This window comes from Spermophilus citellus (genome assembly GCF_964194105.1).
Source record: "Spermophilus citellus genome assembly, chromosome: 10".
In the NCBI taxonomy this organism is placed as follows: Eukaryota; Metazoa; Chordata; class Mammalia; order Rodentia; family Sciuridae; genus Spermophilus; species Spermophilus citellus.
In genome coordinates this window covers 6,342,175-6,368,514 of record NC_138197.1, presented here as the reverse complement: position 1 = coordinate 6,368,514, position 26,340 = coordinate 6,342,175, and the positions used below count along the sequence as shown (strand labels likewise).

The following is a 26,340-nucleotide window of genomic DNA, read 5'->3' as shown; positions in this document are numbered from 1 at the left end:
TGCTGGCTTTCAGACTGGAACCCCGTCATTGGCTCTTCTGGGCCTTCAGCTTGCAGAGTGCAGATCTTGGGACTTGGAAGCCTGCAAACTGTGTGAGCTGAATCCTGGTCCACACATATGGGCCCAGGCACCCTCAGGTTCTGCTTCTCTGAGAGCCCTAGCACACTGATCCGGGAAGAGGGGACACTTGTACTCATCTGCATCCTTGAACCTGAGTGCAGGAAAATGTAGGGAAAGGGAAAGTGGGCAGTTAGGGTAGAATCCCAGCAGAGGGACCTGAGAGTTGCCTTATGTGTCATGTATGGGGATGTCAGGTTTTTGTTTTTACTGCATGACAGGAAGCCTAGGGCAGAGAGGAGGACAGGTAGCAATGAGTCAGGTAGATCTCAGTTCAACTCTCTCTCTTTTTAACTATGGATGAACATAGAGAAGTTCTACCACTGAGCTACATCCCCAGCCCTTTTTATTTATTTATTTATTTTAATTTTGAGACAGTGTCTTGCTAAATTGCCCGGCATAGGTCCTCCTGCCTCAGCCTCCTGAGAAGATGGAATTACATGCATGTGCCACCATGCCTGATATTGGGTTTGACTCTTTTTTTTTTTTTTTTTTAGAGAGAGAATTTTTTAATATTTATTTTTTAGTTTTCGGCGGACGCAACATCTTTGTTTGTATGTGGTGCTGAGGATCGAACCCGGGCCACACGCATGCCAGGCGAGCGCGCTACCGCTTGAGCCACATCCCCAGCCCTGGGTTTGACTCTTGATTATGTGAACCAGGACAGGCTACTTAACCTCTCTGAGTCTCAGTGTCTTCATGGTAGTGGGGAGCTGACAACATTTATTTCACAGGGTCATGTGATGGTTAAATTAGATAATTCATCAAAGTGCCTGGAATACGGTAGTTTTTCCACAAAAGCTGATTCCCCAGTACCCTATCTTGCTCTCATCCACATATATTTATATTTTTTGGTACTGGGGCACTTGACCACTGAGACACACCCCAGCCCCATTTTGTATTTTATTTAGAGACAGGATCTCACTGAGTTATTTATCACCTCGCTTTTGCTGAGGTTGACTTTGAACTTGTGATCCTTCTGTCTCAGCCTCCTGAGCCACTGGGATTACAGGAAGGTGCCACGGTGCCCAGCTCATCCACATATTTAATGCCTTATTTATCCAACAAAGACTTACTGAGCTCCCAGTGTTGGAAAAACTGCAAATGAGACCGTGCTATGTCCAGACTGTGCAGACAGAAAGCCACCCATGTGTCCATGACTTCGTGGTTCTATTTTGAAAAGGATCAATGATGGGGTGAGCATAGCAGACTTGTTTGGGTGCTGCTGTAGCTCTGGTCCTGCCAGATAGCTCCAAGGCCCTGTCCTATGTAATGCGTGAGGAGAGGGAGGAGGGGAGGCAGTGGGGATGGCTCCCTGGGCAGAGGGCAGTGACCAGCACAGTGTGTGTGTGGGGCAGGGATAAGGTTGGGCAGTGGGGATGGCTCCCTGGGCAGAGGGCAGTGACAAGCACAGTGTGGGGGGCAGGGATAAGGTTGGGCAGTGGGGATGGCTCCCTGGGCAGAGGGCAGTGACCAGCACAGTGGGGGGGGCAGGGATAAGGTTGGAGAGGTGGACGGGACAGGTCCTAGGGTCTCTATAGGTTTTGGTAAGGAGTCAGAGGCTAATAAAGATGGGAGGCCGTAGGGGAGGGCCCCTCTGATCTACGTGCTTATCATGAGGGAGGGAATAGGAGAGGAGAGAACGAGGGGGTAGGAAGACCAGCTAGAGACCATGTATGGGTGGGGTGGTTTGGACCAGATCACAATGGAGGAGCAGGTGGGGAGCAGCAGCCGGCATCGAGATGTGCTTTGGTGGAGGGCCCACGGTGCTTCTGGTGGACTGATGGGGGATATTAGGGAAAACGTCATTCGGGATGACGCTCTGGGGCTGTCTTTTCACCATCTATAGCCTGTGGAAATGCCCAGAGACGCCAGCTGGTGTGGACCTCTTCCACATTCAGTTTTAAGAGGGTGCTCAGGTCTGCCCCCTGAAAAGCCAATGGAAATGTGACTGCCTGGTGGCCATGTGGAGAGGTGGGGACTAGCGGCAAGTGTGTGGGTCACGGGGTAAAGTCCTCATGAGTACTGACTCTTTTCTCAAGCTCATGGGTTCTCCTGAGGGAGAAGACTGGTAATCTCAAGGGAGGCTTGTCAGAAAGCCTTGGTTAACCTCCTCAACTTCTCTTGCTCTCTGAGCTAGGGGGGCTTTTGGGGAGAGAGACCCAAGTGGACAGAGACTTGTACCTAACATCATGATGTCATGCTCTTCGTCAGATAATAAAACCCACAGTGTATACTTGCAACAGATCAATTAGAGCAAAAACATAATTAATTTAAATGTCATCAGATTCAAAGACTTCAAATGTGCTCATAACTGACCAAAGAGAAATATTTTGAACCCCCAAAATACAGTGATTGCCAGTGGTCCTGATTGTCACGAAGCTTTCCTCAGAACCTGCACATTTCTTCCAGAAACAAAGAGTGCTACCCTGGGCTGGCCATTTGTCTTGTCTTCTCTGAGAAGTGAGGGGCCTGTGCACATCTTTGCTGCCTTTAAGTAAATCTTTGCTTGTGCTTTGTTTCTGATGTGCCCTGAAATTCTTTTCAGAGACAAAAGTCAAGAACCCACATGGGCCAGGTTGAGGTCCCACTTTCCTCTTTGGAGGGACCTCCTCAGACTGCTGTCAGGGACATCTCTTCTGCACAAGTCACTTGTCATTCTGCTTTCCAGAGTTGAACTAGCCCAATACTTTCTCTGATGCCATGCTCTGGGGCTTTCCACTCTCCAGAACCCTGAGCTAAAATAAATCTCTTTCCATTATATAGAGATCTTCAGTGATCTTCTGTTTTAACAACAGAAAGTGGACGAAGTCCCAAAACAGAATATCAGTGCTGGAAGGAACTCAGGCATCTTTGATCTAACTGAAGCCTCAAAGGCTGATGCATGGAACAACTGCAGCCTAGTTTCCAGAATCCTTGCTTGGGGTTTATTTCCCTTTAAGATGCTGTCTTTAGCCATAAGCCAAGCTGACATAGAAAACCCACGATTTAGGCTACCAGAGGGTGATGCTTATTAAAATGCTAGTATTAAGTTCATACATTATGCATAAGATGCAAAGAACAACAGCACCACAGAGCTGTGAGCTACCCACTTGAGTTTCAAAAGAGCATTGTTGATCTATTTGTAGTCCCAAATGCCTCTCAACAACCCCTTCTCTGACTTCCTGTCTCAGAGTGTCCACTGCTTTTCTTTACATTCCATGACCCATTTGTCTCCCTAAGTGACGGTCTTTGTGCTTTGCATGTTTTTGAACCTCTACAAGTGGAAGGCAGTGAGCCTTCTCCTATGACTCACTTTTGCTCGACACTGTGTTTTAGAGATCCATTCACAGTGGTGCTTGCAGTTCTTATTAATTTTTCACCCTAATTTATTTATTTTTATATGATAGTAGAATGCATTTTGACATATTATACCCATGTGGAATATAACTCCTCATTCTTCTGGTTGTACATGATGATTATATTGGTCCTGTAATCATATATACACATAGGATAGTAATGCCTGATTCATTCTACTGTCTTTCCTATTCCCCCTCCCTTCCCTTCATTCCCCTAAATCTAATCCAAACTACTTCTATTCTTCCCTATTCCCCCACTGCCTTATTGTGAGTTAGCATCTGCATATCAGAGAAAACATTTGGACTTTGTTTTTTTTTTTTTTTTGAGACTGGCTTATTTTACTTAGCAATGATATTCTCAAGTTCTATCCAATTACAAGCAAATACCATAATTTCATTCTTCTTTATGACTGAGTAATATTCTGTTGTGTGTATATACCACATTTACTTTGGCTTTTTCAAGCAGTGCAGCCAAAGGTTTTTGTTCAACTTCCTGGTACACATGTACAGGAGGGTCTTTAGGGTCTGGGCAGGAGTGCATTAGCTGGTTGCTGTTGTTAACTTTACTGGCAAAGACAGTTATTTTCTCCAGATGCTGTGTTGGTTCACACCCCCACCAGGAACGCAGGAGATTTCTGTTGCTCCACATTCTTGCCAACACTGGATACTGTCAGACTAAAAAATCTGCTTATCTGATGAATAAGAAAAGTTTCATTTAGGTTTCAATTTGCATGTCCTGGGACATGTGAGTACCACTCTTTGGATGTGAAATAAAACTGAATATCTTACAGCAAGTTTTGGGAACCAGGGAGTGTCATCACAATTTAGGAGCTTGTTCTACTGGTGTTTTGCTCCCTTGGTTGATGCAACTCTGCCCTTCCAGTTCTAAAGCCAGACTCCTTCCTCAGAGCCCTCTTGCTGTCCCTCTTTACAGCCACATCTGTATGGTAGGGAATCCTGTCTTAGGCTCTTCTTTAAAACATATTCAGGGTCTGCCCACCTCAGGCTCTGAATTACTGTAGTTTCTCTTCCCCCTTCACCCTCACCTGCTGTGCAGTTTCCAAAGAGAGAACAGATTGTGTCCAATTGTCGGTACCCCCATGGTGCCTGCTCACCTCTCCCAGAGTTAAAGCCAGCGTCCTTAGAGTGATGCCCTGCTTCTCACAGGACAACTTGTACAGGGATGTAGAGAAGGGTGGTTGGAGTGGCACAGGCCATCCTCTCCAGTCTACCTGGGCACTGACTCTTGGAGGCTGCTGGGGCCACAAGAAGAGCAGGACTTGGTTGGGCACAAGCCCATCAGCAGCTTCATATTCTCTGGTTTCCTATTGGCTAGTGCAAGCCACATGGTCAGGTCCAGATGCCAGAGAGGAGTAGCCCCAAGGCAGAGGAGTGAACCAAAGAGAAGGCCAGGGAGGGGAGATTGTGGCCATTTTTGAAGTCATCCTGGATTTAATGTTGCAAGTACTAAAGACTGGGAAACAACCAAGATAAAAGGCATATAAGTGCTTTAGACAACTGCATGAAAGAAACTCAAAAAGCTTTATATGGTTGTAGTGGGATTAGAATGATCCGAAACATTGCACGTCTAACTGCCACCCACCTTCAGACCTGATCTGCTCACTCTCTGATTTGGAGAGATTAACCCGGGAATTATATAGGTCAGTTTGGGAAGGCATTTAATCCTGCTTTTAGAATGTGTGTGTCAGAAAATCAGATTCGATTATCTCCTTACCTTTCATTATTTCTTTAGGGGTGAGACATTTTAAAAAATAAAGTTGAATTTTGAATTGAATGAATGAGGTGGAAGTCATTCCTGGATGATTATCAGCCTAAGGCAGCAGGGCATGACTTGTGCAAACTTCAGGTTCTCAGAGTTCTCCCAACACCTACATCCAAGGGCAATTTAAATAACTTCTGTGTAGCCATATAAACTACAAAGCAAAATTGCAAATATTCCTTTAAATTTCAATTTAGTCACAAGAACAGAAACGACGATAATGTGGACTGGGGGAGGACTAGTCATTGTATTTGGCACATTTGGTGGTGCTCCAAAAAACCCGTGCCCTTGAAAGGCTGGCGCTGGTCCGCCGGCCCGAGGCTATCTGGGTTTTGCAGGTGGGAGCCACGCCCTCGTCCGCCGGGAAAGGCCGGGTGGCGCTCGGGGCGTGCGGGGCACAGCTTTCGGAGCTGGTGCACCCTCGGCCGAGCGAGCCTCCGCGGGGACCCCGCCTCCTCCTGTCCAGAACCCCGAGGCCGCGTTCCACGCACCGAGCACTGAGCACCTAGCAGGGGCACCAGGCAGGCACCATCAGTAATCAACTCCTGTGGGGAACTAGAGCAGCGCGCCCGGACGGGTCCGGCGAGCAGGGGTCGCCGCGGGCCACCCCGTCACCTCAGCACATCAGCCGACCCCGCCCCGGCCGCCGAGGCCCCGCCCAGACCTCGAGGCTCCGCCCCCGCCCCTCCCGGCTCCCCGGAGGCCGAGGCGCGGTTCTCTGACGCACCGGCGCCTCCGCGTGACGCGCGGCTCCGCCCCGCCGGCCCCGCCCCCGCCGCGGCACTGGTCCTCCGCAGCTTGAGCGGCGTCTCCCGTCGGCTGAGGCGGCGGCTGAAGAGGCGGTGTCGAGACCCCGCTGCGGCCCGGGCCCGGCGCGGCGGTGGGAGCCCCTGCGTCGGCGGACGATGGTGCGGCGGAGCGCGCGGACAGGGGCGGCGCGGCGGCGGGCATGAAGGAGGATGGAGGGTCAGGACGAGGTGTCCGCGCGGGAGCAGCACTTCCACAGCCAAGTGCGGGAGTGCACGGTGCGTGGCGGCGTCGCCGCGGGCCCTCCCCAGCCCCTGCCCCCGCCGCCCGCGCTCTGCCCCGCGGCCCGGCCGCAGCCCTGCCGGCTGCGCGGTCCGCGCTCGGCCGCGGCGCCCACCTCACCCCGCCTCCGCCGCGTACGTGCCCCCCCACCCCTTCCTCCCTGGGCATTGGAGGGCCTCTGCCCCTGCCCTCGCCCCCCGGCCCAGTCACCTGCCCCCGTTACCTGCCCTATTTCCCCCACCCTTGCCTTCGTCCCCCCTCCCATCCCTGTCCTCTACCTCCCCCCCCCGCGTCCCCTGCCCTTGCCCGCCCCTCCCCGCGTCTCCTGTCCGCGTCCCCCACCCCCCTGTCCTTGCCCTCCCCTCCCCCCAGTCCCCTGTCCTCGCCTCCTCCCTGACCCGTGCAGGTGCAGCGGCTCGCGAGCTGGGCACTCGGGGAGCTCGGCTGCCTGGGGGCCGCGGCGGGCGGGGGCAGGGTGGCAGTCCGGAGGCGGGCGGAAACGTGTGCCCCTAATCGTGTAAAATACGTTTACTTATCTGTTTGTATTTACTTCTCCTGTCTTCTGACACCTCTCGTGTTCAGGCACACTCTTGATTAGAGGTTTAAAATTGTTCAATTTGTGTACTTATGGTTCTTGAAAATTGAGAATCAGCTTGCCAAGTCATACCTTGCTTGGGATAGAAGGAGATGCAAAATTCCAGAGAGTGGAATTTGCTTTTTTTTAAAATGAATGTTATACAGGGAGATGTATATAATCATAGGTGTACCCCTGTGTGTATTTCTTACTAAACACATCTGTGCAATTCCGTATCAAGAGTAAGAACCAGAATTTTACTAGAGGTCCCCCCCTCACCCTCGCTTTGTGTACCCTCAGCTCCAACGAAAGTTAACCACTGCACTGGCTTCTAACACTGAGGATGACGTTTTGCTGCCATACCAATGAGATCTTACAGTATGCACTCATTTGTATCTAGTTTCTTTCACTTAACAATGAGTTGTGAAATTTCTCCATGTTGTATGTAGTTATAATTCATTCTTAGTGCTGTAGTTGTGTCACTATAGCACAATTTATTTTTAGTTTTTCGTTTTCACTGTTGATGGGTACTTCAGTGCTTTCTAGATTTTGGCCATGAATAATTTTGTGCATGTCTTTTGGTGACCGGGTGGGTGCATTTCCATTGGGTGTAGACCTATAAATGAAATTTTCTAGGTTAGATGCTATATATTTGTTCATTTTAGTGGATGCTTTTAAACAGTCCCCCCCACCACCATCTTTACCAACACTTGATATTATTTTCCAGCCCTTTAAAAAATTGTTGCATTTTAGCAAGGATGTCAGGGTATATTCATTGTACAAAGGTTTTTAATTTGCCTTTTCATGATGTGTAATGAATTTGCACCACTTTATATGTTTATTGGCCATTTATAATATTTTGTGAAATATCTTCAAGGTTTTCTTTTTCCATTTTAAAATTTGTGTGTGTGTATATGTGTATATAAATGTGTTTTTTTTTTTTTTGGTACCAGGGATTGAACCCAGGTACACTTTTCTTGAGTTGCTTAGGGCCTTCCTAAACTGCTGAGGCTGGCTTTGAACTCAAAATCCTCCTGCCTGAGCCTACAGAACTGCTGGGATTACAGGTGTGCGCCACCGTGCCCCGTAGTGTATACTTTTTTTTTCCACAATACCTTTATTCTTTTTTAAAAAAAAACAATTTTTGTGTCAATTTTATTTAGGTACAATTAACATACAGTAAGATTTGCCTTTTTTTGTGTGTGTGTGTGTATGTGTTGCTGGAGATTGAACCCATGTCCTTGTGCGTGCGAGGCAAGCATTCTGCCAATTAAGCTATATCCTCAGCCCCACAATACTTTTATTCTATTCATTTATTTTTATGTGGTGCTGAGGATTGAACCCAGGGCCTCATACGTGCTAGGCAAGCACTCCACTACTGAGCCACAGCCCCTAGTAGTATTGATTTGCAGGGTTTTTGTTCTAAATATGATTTCTTTGACATATATGTGTATTGCAAATACTTTTTTTCCCACTCTCTGGATAATTTTTCACACTTAATGATATTGTTCTGATGAACATAAGTTCTTTTTTTCACTTTTTAAAATCTCTTTTTTTTAAGATATACTGACAGTAGAGTGTATTTTGACATATATGTAAGTTCTTACTGTAGTTCATTTTTGCAAAATGTTTTCCTGTATGATGAGTAAATGTTCTGAGTAAGAAACCTTTCCTTGCAATCGGGCATCATGATGTTAGACATGCCTGTAATCCCACCTTCTTTGGAGGCTGAGGCAGTTGGATTGTAAATTCAAGGCCAGTCTGGGCAGTAAGACCCTGTCTCAAAATAAGAAATAAAAAGTGTGGGGGTGTGGCTCAGTGGTAGAGCACCACTGGGCTCAATCCCCAAGACTGACTGGAAGAAGAAAAAAAGATTGAGGAATCTTTGCTTACTCCTAGGGTATGAAGATATTCTCTTATGATTTTCTCTCAGTGCTTTATTTAATTGTCCTTCCCATCTGAATCTACAGTGCATTTGAGTATTTTTTTTGTATATAGTATGAGGTAGGAATCATATTTTTTTCACATAAATGTTTAATCACTTTGGCACTATTTATGACCTTTGCCACAGGCAGCTCTATATTTGTGAGGTTTAATTTTGGATTCTGTGCTGTCCCATTGGTTTATTTGTCTTTGGCTTTATTTTTATTAATTAATTAGATATTCTGTAATTATTATTGAGAAAGGGACCCATGTTATGGTAGTCCAGAGCTTTATTACCTTTATCTACTTCATTGGAAACAACTCAGTTTTGGCAATGATTCTCTGATCATAGTTTCTTAGTTCTGTCTCTCCTTACCCCATTTTCCTCAACTCAGCACCCCTGGGTGGTCAAGTGCACTTCACCTTCAGTAGAATCAGGGTAATAAGTACCCAAGTGTAGTGGATTTCCAGTGTTTGGCATTTCTTCCTCAAATTATTCATATTTAGGGTGTCTGTCAATACTTGCCTTTTCTCTAGGACTTGTGTCTAACTTTTAAAAATTATTCAACTCTTTTTGTTTTTTCCATGTAGTACTATAATTTTTGTTTAATGTTTTTCTTGTGATTAATGTACATAACATAAAATTTGCCTAAAGGTCCAATTCACTAGCATTAAGTAATTCACATTGTTGTGCATCTACCACCACTGTCCATCTCCTGAAGTTTTTCATCATCTCAGACTGAAACTTTATATCCATTAAACAAAGACTCCCTTACTCCCTCAAGCTGCTAATAACCATTGTATTTTCTGTCTTTATGATCTTGACTATTCCAGATAGTTCATATGAGTTGAATTCTACAATATTTGTCCTTTTGTATTTGGTGTATTTTTCTTAGCATACTGTTTTCAAGGTTAATCCATATTGGAGTGTGTGTCAGAATTTCCTTAAGGCTAAAGAACAATCTGTTTTTGTATATAACACATTTTGCTTATCCATTCAGCTGTCAATGCAGACTTGGGTTGTTTCCACCTTTAGGCTGTTGTGAATAATGCTGGTATGAGTGTACGGGTATCTAAGTCCCTGCTTTCAGTTCCTTTGTGTTTATATCCAGAAGAGGAATTGCTGGATCATGTGATAATTCTATATATAATTTCTTGAGGAATTGCCAAATTATTTTCCATAGAGGCTGAACTGTCTTATCTCTCTGCCAGCAGTGTGCCAGGGCTCTAGTCTCTCCACATCCTCACCAGTACAGGTGTGAGGTGTCATCTCATTGAGGTTTTCAGTTGCATTGCCTATACCTATTGGCTGTATGTCATCTTTTGAGAAATGCCTACTGAAGTCTTTAGCCCATTTTAAAATCAGGTTTTAGTTGTTTTTAATTTTGAGTTATAAGAATTTCATTTATATATTTCCCTTCTCCTCCCTGAGGCAGGGTCTTGCTGTGTTGCCTATACTTATCTCAAACTCCTGGGTTTAGGTGATATTTTTGCCTTAGGCTCTTGAGTAACTGGGATTACAGGCATGCACCACTATACCCTGCTTGTGTTTTGGATGTTAATTCTTTTTTTTTAAAGTTCTATGAATTGTTTATTATTTTCATTTTTATTATTATTGTTTGTTCTGCTTAGTTGTACATGGCAGCAGAATGCATTTCAATTCATTGTACGCAAATGGAGCACAACCTTTCAGTACTCTGGTTGTACACGATGTAGAGACACACCATTCGTGCAATCATACATGTACTTAGGATAATGATGTGCATCTCATCCCACCATCTTTCCTATCCATGTGACCCCTCTCCCCCCTCCCCTTTGCCCAATCCAACATCCCTGCATTCTTCCTGTGTCCTCCCCCCATCATAGCTCAGGATCCACTAATCAGAGAAAACATTTGACCTTTCGTTTTTGGGGATTGGCTTACTTTGCTTAGCATAATATTCTTCAACTCCATCTATTTACCCTCAAATGCCATAATATTATTCTCTTTTAATGCCGATTAATATTCCATTGTGTATATACCACAGTTTCTTTATCCACTCATCTATTGATGGGCATCCAGGTTGGTTCCACAGTTTGGCTATTGTGAATTCAGCTGCTATAAACATTGGTGTGGCTGTGTCACGATAGTATGCTGATTTTAAGTCCTTTGGGTATAGACCGAATGGATATTAATTCTTTAATCAGTCTTCAACGGTTTGCAGATATTTTTCTTCCATTTCTTAGTTTGCTTTTCCGACTCTGTTTATTGTCTATTTTGTTGTGCAGAAGCTTTTTGGTTTTATGATGGCCACTTTCTAATTTTGTTTCTGTTGCCTCTGCTTTTGGTGTCTTATTCATGACACAGTTGCCAAAACCAATGTCATGAATGTTTTCCTCTAGGAGTTTTCTAATTTCATGTTAAACATTTAAGTCTTTAATCCATTGTGAATTGATATTTGTTTATGATGTAAGGGTTCAGTTTCATTCTTTTACATGTAAATATCCAATTTCCTAGGATAATTTGTTGAAGACACTATGTTTTTCCCATTGTGTGTCCTTTGCATTCATGTTTAAAGTCAGGTGACCATATCTGAGTGAATTATTCCTCCGGTCTTTGTTCCATAGTTGTTTATGTCTGTCTGTCTTCTTGTATCACATTGCTTTGACTACCACAGTTTTGTAATAAGTTTGAAATCAAGAAGTGTGATGTTTCCTGCTTTGTTCTTGCTCAATATTGATTTGGCTCTTGGGGTCTTTTTTGGTTCAATATAAACTTTAGACTTTTTTTTCTATTTCTGTAAAATGCTATTGAGATTTTGATAGGAATTCCATTGAATTTGTAGATTGTTTTGGGTAGCAGGGACATTTTAACAATATTAAGTCTTTCTTAAAAACATAGCTGTCCTTCCATGTATTCTTGCTTCCTTTAATTTCTTTCATCAGTGTTTTGTAGGTTTTAGTATAAAAGTCTTTCACCTTCTTGATTAAATTTATTCCTATGCATTTTATTCTTTTTTGGTGCTATTGTAAGTGGGATTATTTTACTAATTTCTTCAGATACTTTGTCATAGTGTATCAAAAAATACACCTGATTTTTTTATATTGACTTTGTATACTGAATTTATTAGTTGTAACTTTTTTAAAAAAATGTAGTCCTTAGTGTGTGTTTTCTTTTTTTATAGTTAAGATGATTTCGTCTGTTAACAGGAATAGTTTTGCTTCTTTCTTTCTGATTTGAATGCCTCTTTTTTACTTTTCTTGTCTGATTTCCCTGGTTGGGACTTCCAGTAATGTGTTGAGTAGAAGTGGCAAAGTGGAAATCCCTGCCTTAGTCTTGATGTTAAGGGGAAAGCTTTCAGTTTTCATCATTGTGTGTGATGTTGGCTATAGGCTTTTCATGTATGACTCTTATTATGTTGAGATAATTTCCTTCTTTTCCTGCTTTGTTAAAAAAGAGTTTTTACTATGAAAGAGTGCTGGATTTTTTCTAGTGCTTTTTATGTATCAGTTGAGATGACATTGATTTTTTTATCCTTTATTTTGTTGGTTTGGTATGTTACATTGATGGTTTGAGATATTTCTTCTCTTTTAATCTAGTCATTTATTGTTATAAACTTCCTTCTCAGTACTCCTTTTGCTGCATTCCATCAGTTTTGGTATATTGTGATAATCAGTCTTGAGTTACTTTCTAATTTCTTTTTTGATTTCTTCTTTGTTCAAGATTTTGTTTTAAAATTTTCACATATTTGTGAATTTTCCAGTGATCCTTCTGTTGATTCCTTGTTTGGTGATTTCAGTCTCCTTAAATTTGTTAGGACTTGTTTTTGTGACCTAACACATGATTTCACGTTGGAGAAGGATTCCTGTGTGCTTGAAAAGAATGTGTTTTCTGTTGCTGTTTGAGTTGTGTGTTCATTTTTTAAAAAAAAAATATTTATTTTTTGGTTGTACACAATAACTTTATTTTGTTTATTTATTTTTATGTGGTGTTGAAGATCAAACCCAGGGCCTTGTGCATGCTAGGCGAGCATTCTACCGCTGAGCCACAATCCCAGCCAAATGGTGTGTTCTTTATGTTTTGGAGTATCCATTTGTCCATAGTATTACTTAAGTCATCTGTTTCCTTATGATCTTCTGTCTGGGTGTTTTGTTCATTATTAAGGTTAGAGTATTGAAGACTTCTATTATTCTTTCCATCTTATTTCTCCCTTCAGTTAGTTCTGTTGCTTTGTACATTTAGGTGCTTTGATGTTGTGGGCATGTATGATTGTATTGAGTCTTTCTGGTGTATTGATTATTTTGTCATTATGGTATGTACTTTTAAAAATAATTCTTTGTATCTTGTGTCAGGTTTTGAAATAAGTATATATACCCACTGTTTTTGGATTATCGTTTGATAGAACACCTTCTTCCTATCTCTTTACTTTCAGCCTTTTTTTTCCTATGCAGTGCTGGGGATAGAACTTAGGGCCTTATGTGTGCTAGGCAAGTGCTCTACTCCTGAGCTGCAACCCCAGCACAACTTTCAGCCTGTATATATCCTTAAGTCTAAAGCAAGTTTCTTGTAAGCAGCATATAGCTAGGTTTTTTCCCCCATTCAACCACTCTGTACCTTTTATTAGGGAATCTAATCCATTTTCTTATAAAATAATTATTGATAGGGAAGGATTTACAATTTTCATTTTGTTGTTTTCTGTTAGTCTTTTAGTTGTTTTTATTTTTTTGCCATTTTCATTATTTCTGTCTTCCTTTGTATTTTATGATTTTTGATATTGACAGGTATTGACTTCTTTTTATAAGTTCAATAGGTATTTTGTATTCTTTCTTTATTAAATTATAGTCAGAATACCTTAGAGGTATAGACATCCAAAGAATGTCTTGTCCTTTTAGCATTATCTAATGTCAATGTTTTGTTTCCAAGCCACAGTTAGGCAGGAGGATAGTAAGTCTTCTCCACCCCCCCACCCCCATTCCCCAGTGTCTGTAGTATATTTTTGAAGCTATTCATTCATGATGGTTTTACAGATTTGGAGAGTACATCCAAATATAATAATAAACGGGTCAGTTTCCTGAAAGTTTTGGTGATAAGATAATTCAAGAACTGAAGGCATTATAGGAAGAATACAATAAGGGGCTGATGTTCAGAATTTTTCTTTGAAAGCTCTTATGTTTTAACACTTAGTAAAATAGAAAATTCTAATTTTACACTTTAATATATATTATTATCATTCATCTTTTTGTTATGCAGTCAGTACTGTTCTCAATATAAATGCAAGAGTATTTTACTCATGTGGAATCACTGAAATTATACAATTCATATTTAGTAGTTCATACATACATACATATATATGTGTGTGTGTGTGTGTATTTGTTCTACCAGAATAGTGAAAATGCTGCCTAAAATTAACTCAACAGTTCTTAAGCAGTTTTGTTCATAGGCTTAACATACTTTACAGTTCACTCAATTTTGTAGTTTTTAGTATATTCACAGTGTTGTGCAGTTTACCACAATCCTTCAACATTTTCTTTATCTCGAAAACAAACTGTCTACCGGTTAGCAGTCATTTTCTATTTCTCCTCATTCTCTTTCCTGTAAGCTTCAGCAACCCTAATATACTTTTTGCCTAGATTTGCTTGTCTAGATTTGCATATTCTGGGTGTGTCATATAAATTGAATCGTGTAATATATAATTTTTAATATCTAATTTCTTTTAATTAGCATTTTTTCAAGGTTCTGTCAAATTGAAGCATATATCAGACTGAATTCTTTTTTTTAAGAGAGAGAGAAAGAATTTTTTTAATATTTATTTTTTAGTTTTCGGCGGACGTAACATCTTTGTTTATATGTGGTGCTAAGGATGAACCCGGGCCGCACACGTGCCAGGTGAGTGCTCTGCTGCTTGAGCCACTTCCCCAGCCCAGACTGAATTCTTTTTTGTGGTCAGAATCTATTCCATTATTTGGATATGTTACATTTTGTTCATTCAATTATTATAGACCTTTGGGTTGTTTCTACTTTTTGGCTTTTATGAAAATGCTAAGACCATTTGTGTACAAGTTTTTGAGTGGAAATCCATTTTCATTTCTCTTGGGCATATATGGAGGAGTGGACACATTGGGTCATATGGAAACTCTATATTTTGTTTAGAGGAACTATCAACCTGTTTTCCACAGTTATGAAACCACTTCACATTCCTGTCATCAATGTTGAGATTTCTTCATATCTTCATTTTACTTGTTTATTTACTTTATTTTGGTTTGAATTATAATGATCCTAGTGGGTTTGACATGGTCTCTCATTGTCATTTTTGTATGCATTTTCCTGATAACTCATTCTGTTGAACATCTTTTTTATGTGCTTATTATTTGTGTATTTTCTTTGGAGAAATGTTTATTCAGATCCTTTGTCCATTCTTAAGTTGGTTTATTATTATTATTGAGTTGGAAGAATTATTTGTATATTCTAGATACAAGACCCATCTCAGATATAAAACTTGCAAATATTTTCTCCTTTGAGTCATCTTTTCACTTTTTTAATTGTAGGACAAAGGTTCTTACTTGTTTTGAAGTTAAATTATGTATGTTTAAAAATTTTGTTATTTGTATTTTTAAAAAAACATTTTTAGTTATAGATGGACACAATACCTTTATTTATTTTTTTTGTGGTTCTGAAGATCAAACCCAGTGCTTTACACTTGCTAGGCAAGTGCTCTACCACTGAGCTACAACCTCAGATCTATCATTAATATTTTTTATGTGATATGTAAGAAGGCCTTGCCAACTTAGGATCATGAATATTTACTTTTTTTTCTAAGTATGTTATAGTTTTAGCTGTTACATTTGGCTTTAGACTTCATTACAGTTTATTTCTATGTATGATTTAGGAAAGAACTTCATTCTTTTTCAAATGGGTATCCAGTTTTTCAAGTATCATTTGTTAAAAAGGCTATTCTTTCCCTCAATGAATTGTCTCAACATTCTTGTTGAAAATCAATTGACCATAGTAGATATAAGGGTTCAGTTCTGTTTCATTGATCTGTGTGTCTGTCATTGTACTAGTACCACACTGTCTTGATCACTGTAGCTTTGTAGTAAGTTTAAAATTTGGAATTGTAAGTCCACCAATTTTGTTCTTTCCATGATTGGTAATTCTGGATTAGTTGGATTTTTTTGTGAATTTATGATAAACTTGTCAATTTCTGCAGGAAAGCAAGAACTAGAATTTTCAGAGTGTGTTGAATATGTAGATCAATTTGGGAGTTATTATCATCCCAAGGATATTAAATTCTCTGATCCATGAACGTGAATTTCTTTCCATACTCAGAAATTCTATGTCCTTCAACATTATCTTGTAGCATACAGAGTACAATTTTATTCTGCCCAGGACTTCTCATGCTTCCCTTTTACCTGTTCCTTTTTCTTCTCAAGACAGGCCAAAGAAACTAGAATTTCTTTTCCCTATGGTGTCATGGAAACTCTTTCCCCACCTTTCTTCATGTTGGCCATAAAGAATTTCTCTGACCTATCTTGTCTGATGGTAGAACATAAGACCTGTGTTTTGGAAGAGATCCTGTCCCATACGTGTGAGGAAAGAATGCTGCACTCAGAGGTCAAGAAGGATCTGAACAGACAGTCACAACAGGCCTTGTTAGTTTCCCCTATGAGTCTATTGATGATTTGTTCAGTCACGTTTTTGCATGTCTTTCACGCTTCAATCATGATCATGCAATGGAATCTTTATAAATATCCCAAAAGACATGGTTCAGGGAACTTTGGGACAGCTGAATACCTAGAGACTTATAGGATGTAAACTAGAACTCATCACGTGCCAGGAGGGTGGCACACCCCAACTCCACATGGTTGGAAATGTCTGTGCTTGGGACCCGTTCAGACTTTGTCCTGTCTCTTTATCTGGCTATTTATTTGTGTATCCTTTATAAGAAACTGATAAACAAGTAAGTGCTTCTCCGAGTTCTGTGAGGTCTTCTAGCAAATTAATCAAACCCAAAGGTGTGGGTGTATTTGTATACAAGGTGTGTGTATATGTATGTGTCTACACCTTAGTTGGTAGCTGGTTGGTCAGAAGTTCTGGAGGCCTGGACATGTGAGTGGCATCTAAAGTGAGGGCAGTCTGGTGGGATTGAGCCCTCAACCTGTGGAATAACTACCTCCAGGTAGATGGTGTCTGAACTGAATTGATTTGAATGCCCAATTCACTTGAATTGTTGTCTGCTGTAGAGTTGCTCTTGCGCGAGGGTGGGGAGAAATCCCTGTATATTGGAATCACAAAAGTCTTCTGTGTTGATTATTGTTGAGTAAGAGTGTAGGGGAAACAGAGTTAGAGTTAATTTTTCTTCTGTATCATCAGAATGGACAGAAACTTTCAACTCACTGGGCAAATACCAAAGAATGAGATTGCCGAATTGTATTGTAAGATTATGTTTAACTTTGTGTGGAACTACAAAGTTAGTATGTAACCAAGTTTTTTGTATGGAAGACCATCCGATGGTCTTCCAAAGTGGCAAATGATTTTGCTTTCTCACCGGTGGTCAGTGAAAGTTCCTGTTGCTCCACATGCTTACCGGGCATTTGATGTTGTCAGGTTTTTTTTTTTTTGGATTTTAGCTTGTGCCTCTGGGCTGTGACCTTCACTAATGCTGCTCAGCTTTTTTTTCTCCTTCCTTAGGTAACGAAGACTGGAAGGGAGCTGGAGTTGTACGTTTCCTTTTCCCTCAATTGGTTAGGCTCTTGTAATCCCCAAATAGGTTGGGCTGTGAGTAAAAATTGTTTTCTTTGAGGGCAGACCATTCATAAGGCTAACATGAAGCTCTGGGCATATTCAAAATGGTTATTTCCTCCTGCCCCTGCAGGAAGAATGAAGGGACACTCCCCTCATCCCCATATCCTTACCCTGAGAACCTGGCTGAGTTCCTGGGAACTCAAAGGGTGGCAGTCCTCTTCACACTGGACTTTTGGAGTTTCTAAGTCTTCACCCAGCCCACGCTGATCCTGCAGTAGCACATCAATGGCAGCTTAGAGATCCTGCTGGGACTGGTGCAGCAGACACAGGTATAGGACTTTGTTTCCAGTTTCTGGTGCAGCAGTTTGTCCTGGGATCTCAATTTTCTCATGGCCCTAAGAAAAGCTGGTGATTTTCAATTTGTTCAGCCTTTTCTTGTTTTGAAGGTGGAGTGATGACTTCAAGATCTTTTTGTGTTCTTGAAAGGAGAAATCACTGTTATCTTTTTGGCCTTTAAGTCTTTGGTTTACCTGAGAAATTCTTTTTGTGAATAGTATTTATGGTATAATTTAGATTAAAAATATTATATTCTGTGTGGTGACTTCCCTTGACTTCATCATTTGGTGGCTGCTTGAGAATATATCTGATATCTAGTCTCTGCATAGGTTTAATCCAAAGGAGTTATTTTAGGACTTTTTTTTAATATATATTTTTTTTAGTTTCCGGCGGACACAACATCTTTGTATATGGTGCTGAGGATCCAACCCGGGCCGCACGCATGCCAGGCGAGTGCGCTACCACTTGAGCTACATCCCCAGCCCTATTTTAGGGCTTTTTGAAGTTGATTCTTATTTAATTTTAAATAACAGGTTTTGGCTAGCATGGTGAATATTAGTTTAATGTTTTTTTCTTAAATAATTTTTAGTTGTAGATGAACACAACACCTTTATTTTATTTATGCATGCTAGCCGAGCGCTCTGCCACTAAGCCACAACCCCAGCCCTAATTTTTCTTTTTAAATATAAGATATGTGATCATGAGGGGTGGTATCTTTTATTTATTTATTTTTTAACATTAAGTTGTTTAGAATGATCTGTTCCTTAATCTTGTTAAGATTTCTTTTTATGGTGCACAGTTTTTTTTTTTTTAAGAGAAAGGAATTTTATTATGTGGTAATTTTTAAAAACAATGTTAACCTGTAAGTGAAGGAATGGTAGGTAAGTCTTTGAAGGATTACTTGAAAATGACTGTGTAAGAGTTTTGTATATGTGATAAATCAAGTAGGATAGAAGACCTTAAGAAAAGTAAGGCTTCCCATCCATAACCAGTCTCTTATTTTTTCTTCTAGATTTTCCCAAATCACTTCTGTAATACATATAGGAAGTAAGAATTTTTAAGTAATATTATTTCTTTTACCAACACTTAACAGTATATATTGACTTCCCACACAAGACATTGAGGATTTGGCTACTAGCTTTTGATAGAACTTACACTACTGGTAAATATTTATACCACTGCCCTTCTTCCACTTCCTCTGTGTTTATTGTTGTTATTCTTTGTTGTTCTTTTGGTTGCCCTTCTAAGACAGAGCTAAATCTTTATTTCATGTTGTATCAATTTACTACAAAGGTATGACTGATGAGTACTTCTTGTTCTTATATTCTCTAGTGGTGGCTTTTATTACTAATTGTGGTAATAATACTGACCTAAATATTTCATAATGGAAGCATGGTTTTTAATTTCCCACTACTTAAGATAAAGCTACAATGAAAATTTTAATGCATGTAGCTTTTTTCTTCTTAAAGTAAGATCACTGAATCAGGGTGCATATTGTTTCTTTGCTTTCTAATAGGGTTATGGAAAAAATTTTTTATTTTATTCATATTAAAAATAGCATTGTTCTTCCCTTCATTATATAAATAATAGTCCTTACTGTTATCAGTTGAGTTTATTCTGAAGTAGAGGACAGAGAAGATAAAAGAGAAAAAATATTTTGAAGTGTCACCACTTTGAAATATGTACCATTGTTTTATTTCTCTGTGTGTATTTACACAATCTAAATCATGGTATGTTTGTCACATTGTGTGTGTGATGTTTCTGTGTACAAGTGTCCAGTTTTCTCCTGTTACTTTTGACTTACAGTCATGCCCTGTGTATATTCCCATTTTTAACCATCTTTGCAGGTGACCAGGAGGAAGAGCAGTCCTTCTGGTTTTGTTACTAGCTGTAAATGTTCTACAGCAGGTGTAACTGGCTGTAGAAGGCTAAATCTTCTAAACTTATTTTTTCATTTAAATCAGTAATCCACCTGACACTTGTTTTCATTATATATATATATATATATATATATATATATATATATATATATATATATATATATATAATGAAACATCTGTTAAAACATGTTTCATGAAACATCTAACAGAAATCAATCACGGTAAAATTTGGAAGAGGAGTGGGGGTGGTGTGGGCTTTTGGAAAGGAGGAATTTGGGTGGACTGGCTGTGATTGGGATGTAGAGTCCCAGGATAATGAATGATGCTTACCACTTGCTGCTTGGTCTCTAGCTCCTCTCAAGAGATGCCTGTATTTTTCCTGTTTTTCTAGAGTATGGTCTCAGAAGGGACACAAGGGACTTTTTGTTGATGACTAAAAAGAATATCTAGAATTCGAACTTCAACAAAAAGCAACAATGTGTAATACTGTAGATGACATTAATGGCCTTGAAATTTGCTGTGATAATCCTGAAAAATTGAGTTTTTACCCCTTGGAAGGGTTTTGATGTTTTATCTGTTTGTGAGGAAGTATTATTGTTTTACCTTATTGGAACACATATTGAAAGATAAAGTGCAATTTATGATAGCAGTTTGATAACTGTTACAAAAGTAGATATTAGCAAGTGTTTTGTATCCAAATTAACTGTTCTTAGATAAGACATTGGTAATTTTGTTTTCTTCTCTCTCCTGAAGGATAATTTGTTGCAATTATAAATAGTGGAATTATGAACATCTTTATAAATACATTGTTGTGTGGTTAATAGAAAGGAATGCATTCAGCTACAAGAAAAACCCAATGTGGGCTTTTTTTTTGTGGTGTCGGGGATTGAACTCAGGGCCTTGTGCATATGAGGCAAGCACTCTTCCAGCTGAGCTATATTTTTAATCAAATAGTGTGTTTTCTCAAGTAATCTGGAGGAGTGAAGTACTGATACATGCTACAGTATGTAGAAACTTGAAAATATTATATACTTCATGAAAGAAGCCAGACACAAAAGTCATTCATAGCATGATTTCATTTATATGAAATAACTGGAATAGGCAAATCCATAGAGACAGAAGGCAGATTAGTGGTTGTGAAGGGGTTGGTTCGGGTGTGAGGAGTATAGGACTTTGAGTTTGGTGAATGCATGTACCTATTAGAACAAATAGCCTTACTACTACTTAAAAATATCTTTTTTTGGAGTAATTTTTAGGTTCACAGCAAAATTGAATAAAAGATATGGGGATTTTTATGTACTCTATGCCCTCACACATGTATAGCCTCCCCCATTATTGACATCCCCCACCCAGTGGTGCATGTGTTAAAATCAATGATTCTGCATTTAACATCATTATCACTTAGAGTGCATAGATTAGTGTTCACCTTTGGTGTTGTACATTTCTGGGTTTGGAAAAAAATTTATAACATGTGTGATACCATTATGGTATGGTAGAAAGCAGTTTCACCAGTCTTCTGTATTCTGTCTATTCATTTCTTTCCCCCCTCAACCTCTAGCTCATACTGGTGTTTTTATTATTTTCATACCTTTGCCTTTTCCAGAATGTCGTATAATTGGAATTGTATAGTATGTAGCTGTTTCAGGTTGGCTTCTTATGCTTTTACCTTTCCTTGCTTGATAACTTTTCATCGTTTGGTAGCCTTTTTCTTTTTATGACCAAATAATAGTCTTAAATGACTGTTTCACATTTTGTCTATTCATCTTTGAATAGATGCACCTTATTGGTTGCATACAAGTCTTGACAGTCATGAATAAAGCTGCTATAAAATCTAAAAATTTACAGATTTTTCTGGAACATAGATTTTCAACTCCTCTCGCTAAGTACCAGGGAGAGTGATTGTTGGATCGTTAGGTAACAGTGTGTTTAACTTGATAGGAAACCACAAAACTGTCTTCCAAAGTGGTGGTACCATTTTACATCTCTTTTTGCACGTCCTCTTCAGCATTTGGGGTTCTCAGTGTTCTGGATTTTAGACATTCTAGTAGGTGTGTGGTGGTAACACATGATGTTGAGTATCTTTTTGTATGCTTTTTTGCGTCTCTGTGTATTCATTGGTTAGATCTTTGGTTCATTTTCCAAAAGAGTCATTTGTTTTATTGAGTTTTAGGAAATCTTCATATATTTTTGGTAGTATCCTTTATCAGGTATTACTTTGCAAATATTTTCTATCATTGTATGGCTTGTCTTTTCATTCTCTTGACAGTGTGTTCACACAGCAGAAATTTTGTATTTTAATGAAGTACAACTTAGAATTTTTTTCTTTCATAGTATGAACCTTTGGTGTTGTGTCTAAAAAGTCCTCCCCAAACCTGTGTCATCTAGATTCTTTCCTATGTTATCTTCTAGGAGTTTTATAGTTTTGTGTTTTATATTCATTCATTTATTTTTGTTTATAAAAATACATTTTCTGTTTGGTCCTGGGGATTGAGCCCAGGAGTTGTTTACCACTGAGCTACATCCCCAGCCATTTTTATTTTTATTTTGAGACAGGGTCTCATTCTCCATGCTAATCTTGAACTTGGAATCTGCCTGCCTCAGCCTCCCTAGTTGCTGGGATTACAGAATTTGCCAGGTGCCTGACTAAAAATATGTTCTTACTTTTAATTGGCGTGTAGTAATTATACCTAATTATGGGGTACATTGGGACAGTTCAGCATACATATATAATATGTAATGATCAGGGTAATTGGCATAATTATTAGGCATTTATCATTTTATTGAGAACATTCAGAATCCTCTCCATAGCTATTTTGAAAGGCTTAATTAATTTCCATCCCTGTGCCATGGAGTAGTAGAAGTTATTCCTCCTGTTCAGCTGCACCCCTATACCTGTTAACCATCCTCTCTATGTTCCTCCACACCCTTTCCGCACTCTGAACCACCATTATATTCTGTATGTCTTTGACATCAGTTTTTAAGCTAGTGCATGTAAATGAGAACATGTAGTACTCATTTTCCAGTGTCTAACTTACTTAGATTAATATCTTCTAGTTCCATCCATGTTGCTGCAGATGGCAACATTTTATTCTTTTTATGGCTGAATGGGTAGTATTTCATTGTGTGTGAACCATATAAACATCTGTATATACCACATTTTCTTTACCTATTCAGCCACCAACCCGGACACCTAAGTTGATTCTGTATCTGGGCTATTGGGCGTGGTGCTGCAACAACTTATGAGTGCAGATGTCTCTAAAATATGACAGGATTTCAGTTTCTTTGTGTATAGCAAATATTTGGCTATATTGCTGGATCATGTGGTAGTTATTTTTCTAGTTTTTTGAGGGAACTCCATACTGTTTTCCATAGTGGCTGTACTAACCTACATTCCTAGTGGAATTCAAGAGTCCCTCTTTCTCTGCATCCTTGCAAGCATTTGTTATTTTATATCTTTTTGATAATAGCCATTCTAACATCTCATTGGGTTTTAGTTCACATTTCTGTGATGATTAGTGAGTATTTAAAAAATACGTTTGTTGGCCATTTTGATATATTCTTTTGAGTAGTGACTTCAGGTCATTTGCCCATTTTGAAATCAGATTTATTTATTTCTTTTTGCTGTTGAGTTGTTTGAATTCTTTATATATACTGAATAGTAATGCCTTGTTGGATGAATAATTTGCAGATGTTTTCTTCTATTATGTAGGTAGTCTACACACTTTGTTGATTGTTTCCTTTGCAGTGTGGATCTTTTTAGTTTGATGTAATCCCATGTGTCAATTTTTGCTTTAGTTACCTGTGCTTTTGGGGTCATATCCAAAATCAGACCAAAGTCCTGAAACATTTTCTCCTAGTGGTTTCATAGTTTCTGATCTTACATTTAAGTTTTTGATCTATTTTGAATTTATTAATTTTTTTAAAAAATTTATTTACTTTTGGTACCTGGGATTGAACCCAGGGGCACTCAACCATTGAGTCATATCCCCAGCCCTTTAAAAAATATGTATGTATGTATGTATGTATGTATGTATGTATATGTATATATGTATGTTATAGATGGACACAATACCTTTATTTTACTTATTTTATTTTTATGTGGTGCTGAGGATGGAACCCAGTGCCTCACATGTGGTTGACAGGTGCCTTGAGCTACAACCCCAGCCTCCCCAGCCCATTTTATATTTTATTTTGAGATAGGGTCTTGCTGAGTTACTTAGGGACTTGCTAAATTGATGAGATTGGCTTTGAACTTGCAGTCCTCCTACCTCAGCCTCCCGAGCTGCTGGGATTACAGGTATGTGCCACCTCGCCCTGCTTGAATTTATTTTTTTATATGATGAGAGTAGGGGCTGGTTATTTATTCTGTCCATGGATATCCAATTTTCCAAGCACCGTTTATTGAAGAGATTCTCCTTTCTCCAATGTATGTTCATGCTGTCTTTGTTGAAAATCAGTTGACTGTAGATATATGGATTTATTTTTGGATTCTCTACTCTGTTTCATTAGTTTATATGTTTGTTTTTATGTCAGTACCATGCTGTTTTGAATACTGTGGCTTTTTAGTATGTTGTTAAATCAGGTATTGCGTTATCTCCAGCTTTGTTCTTTTTTGCTCAGATCAGGAATGCTTTAGCTATTCAGGGTCTTTTGTGGTTCCATGTGAATTTTGTGATTTAAAAAAAAATTCTGATAAGAGTATCATTGGCATTTTGATAGGAATTGCATTGACTCTATAGATTACTGTGGGTAATATGGACAGTGATTGATATTAATTCTTCTAGTCCAGAAACATAGTTCTTTCCACTTTTCCTGTATGTATCTTCTTCATTTTTTTCCGTTAGTGCTTTCTAATCTCATTGAAGAGGTCATTCATGTAATGACTTTATCAGTTCTGACATTTCATTTTTGGTCTTTCTATATTTAAAAATATCATGTTGTCTTGCAAACAGGGATAATATGATCTCCTCTTTTCCTCCTCTGTTTGACTTCTTTCTCTTGCTTTATTGCTTTGGCTAAGACTACCAATACTATGTTGAGTAAGAGTTTTGAAAGTGGACATCTTTGTCTTGTTCCTGATATTAGAGGAAATGATTTCTGCTTTCCCCCATTCAGTATGATGTTGGCTTTGGATTTGTCTTAAAACGCTTATATTGTGTTGATATAAATTCCTCCTATACCCAGTTTTCTGAGGGATTTTTATCATGAAGGAATATTGAATTTTATTTTTTTGGGGGGGGGATCTGTTGAGATAACCACATGGATTGTTTTTGACTTCCCAGTCTGTTCATGTGATGTGTTTGTTGATATGCATATGCTGAGCCATCTTGTATCCACTCCATCTTGGTATATAATATTTTTGATATTGTTGGATTCAATTTGATAGTAGTTTATTAACTTTTTCATCTATATTCATCAGGGATATATTGATTTGTAGTTTTCTTTGGTGTGTCCTAGTCTAATTTTTGTATCAGGGTAATGTTGACCTTATAGAATGAGGTTGGGGTTCCATCTCTTTCAGTTATTTGGAAGAGTTTAAAAGTAACTTTTTTCCTCCTAAGGTTTGAGTAAGTCATTCAGTGAAGCCATCTAGTCCTGGGCTTTTCTTTTTCTTTGTTGGAAGACTTTTTTTTTTTTTTAACCAATTCAGTTTTTTACTTGTATTGATCTTTTTAGCCTTTCTGTGTCCTCAACATTGAGTTTTGGTAATTTTTGCCAGAAATATACCTATTTCTTGTAGGTTTTTAAATTTGTTGGCATATCATTGTTCATAATAGTCCCTAATGATCCTATGTATTTCTGCAGAATCAATTGTAAAGTATTATGTTTATCTGTGTCTTTGAGTTATTTCTCTTTTTTTGCTTATTGTAGCTAAACATTATTGATTTTGTTTATCTTTAAAAATAAAGTTGTTCATTTCTTTGATCTTTGTGTGTTTTCCTGCGTTTCATTTAATTTTGCTCTGCTCTTTGTTTTTCCTATGCTAATTTTGGGTTTGGTTTATTTTCTAATTTCTTGAGTTGCATTGTTAGTTTGTTCTTGATATCCTTCTCCTCCTCCTCCTCCTCCTCTTCCTCCTCCTCCTCCTCCTCATCATCATTTTTTTGTTTGGTGTTGTCCTGGGGAGTGAACCCAAAGTTACTCTACTGCTCAGCCTTATTCCCTATCCATTTTTATTTTATTTTGAGATAGGGTCTCTTTCTGTTGCTGAGGCTGGCCTTGAACTTGTCCTCCTGCCTCAGCCTCCTGAGTAGCTGGAATTACAATTATGCACTGTCATGCCTGCAATTTCTATTTTCTTAATGTAGGCCTGTATTGATATAAATTTTACCTTTTGGTGAAGTTTGGTATTGCCTTTGCTGTATTCCATACATTTGGGTATGTTGTGTTTTCTTTTTCATTTGTTTAAGAAAAACTTTAATCTCTTGTCTTGATTTCTTCTTAGACCTATTGGTTGTTTGAGAATATGTTTAATTTCTATGTATTAGAACAATTTCTAGAATATCTCTTGTTTTCAGTTTCTGGTTTTCAAGCATTGGATGCATTTATATTTACAACTGTTACTTTCACTTTGTTTCTTGAGATAGTTTTTTTCTTAAATCTATTTTGTATGATATAACTATTCTTACTTGCTTTTGGTT

General features: G+C 39.1%; 1 pseudogene across 1 annotated transcript in view; it reads left to right on the top strand.

Annotated features, from left to right (window-relative positions):
• The first annotated feature begins 6,079 nt into the window (after nt 1–6,079).
• The window catches only part of LOC308658558 (limb region 1 protein homolog), a 138,267-nt pseudogene continuing 118,006 nt past the window's right edge, over nt 6,080–26,340 (top strand). The window contains exon 1 of the transcript XR_014024302.1: nt 6,080–6,260. The product of XR_014024302.1 is annotated as a limb region 1 protein homolog (transcript). The remainder of the gene's footprint in view (nt 6,261–26,340) is intronic.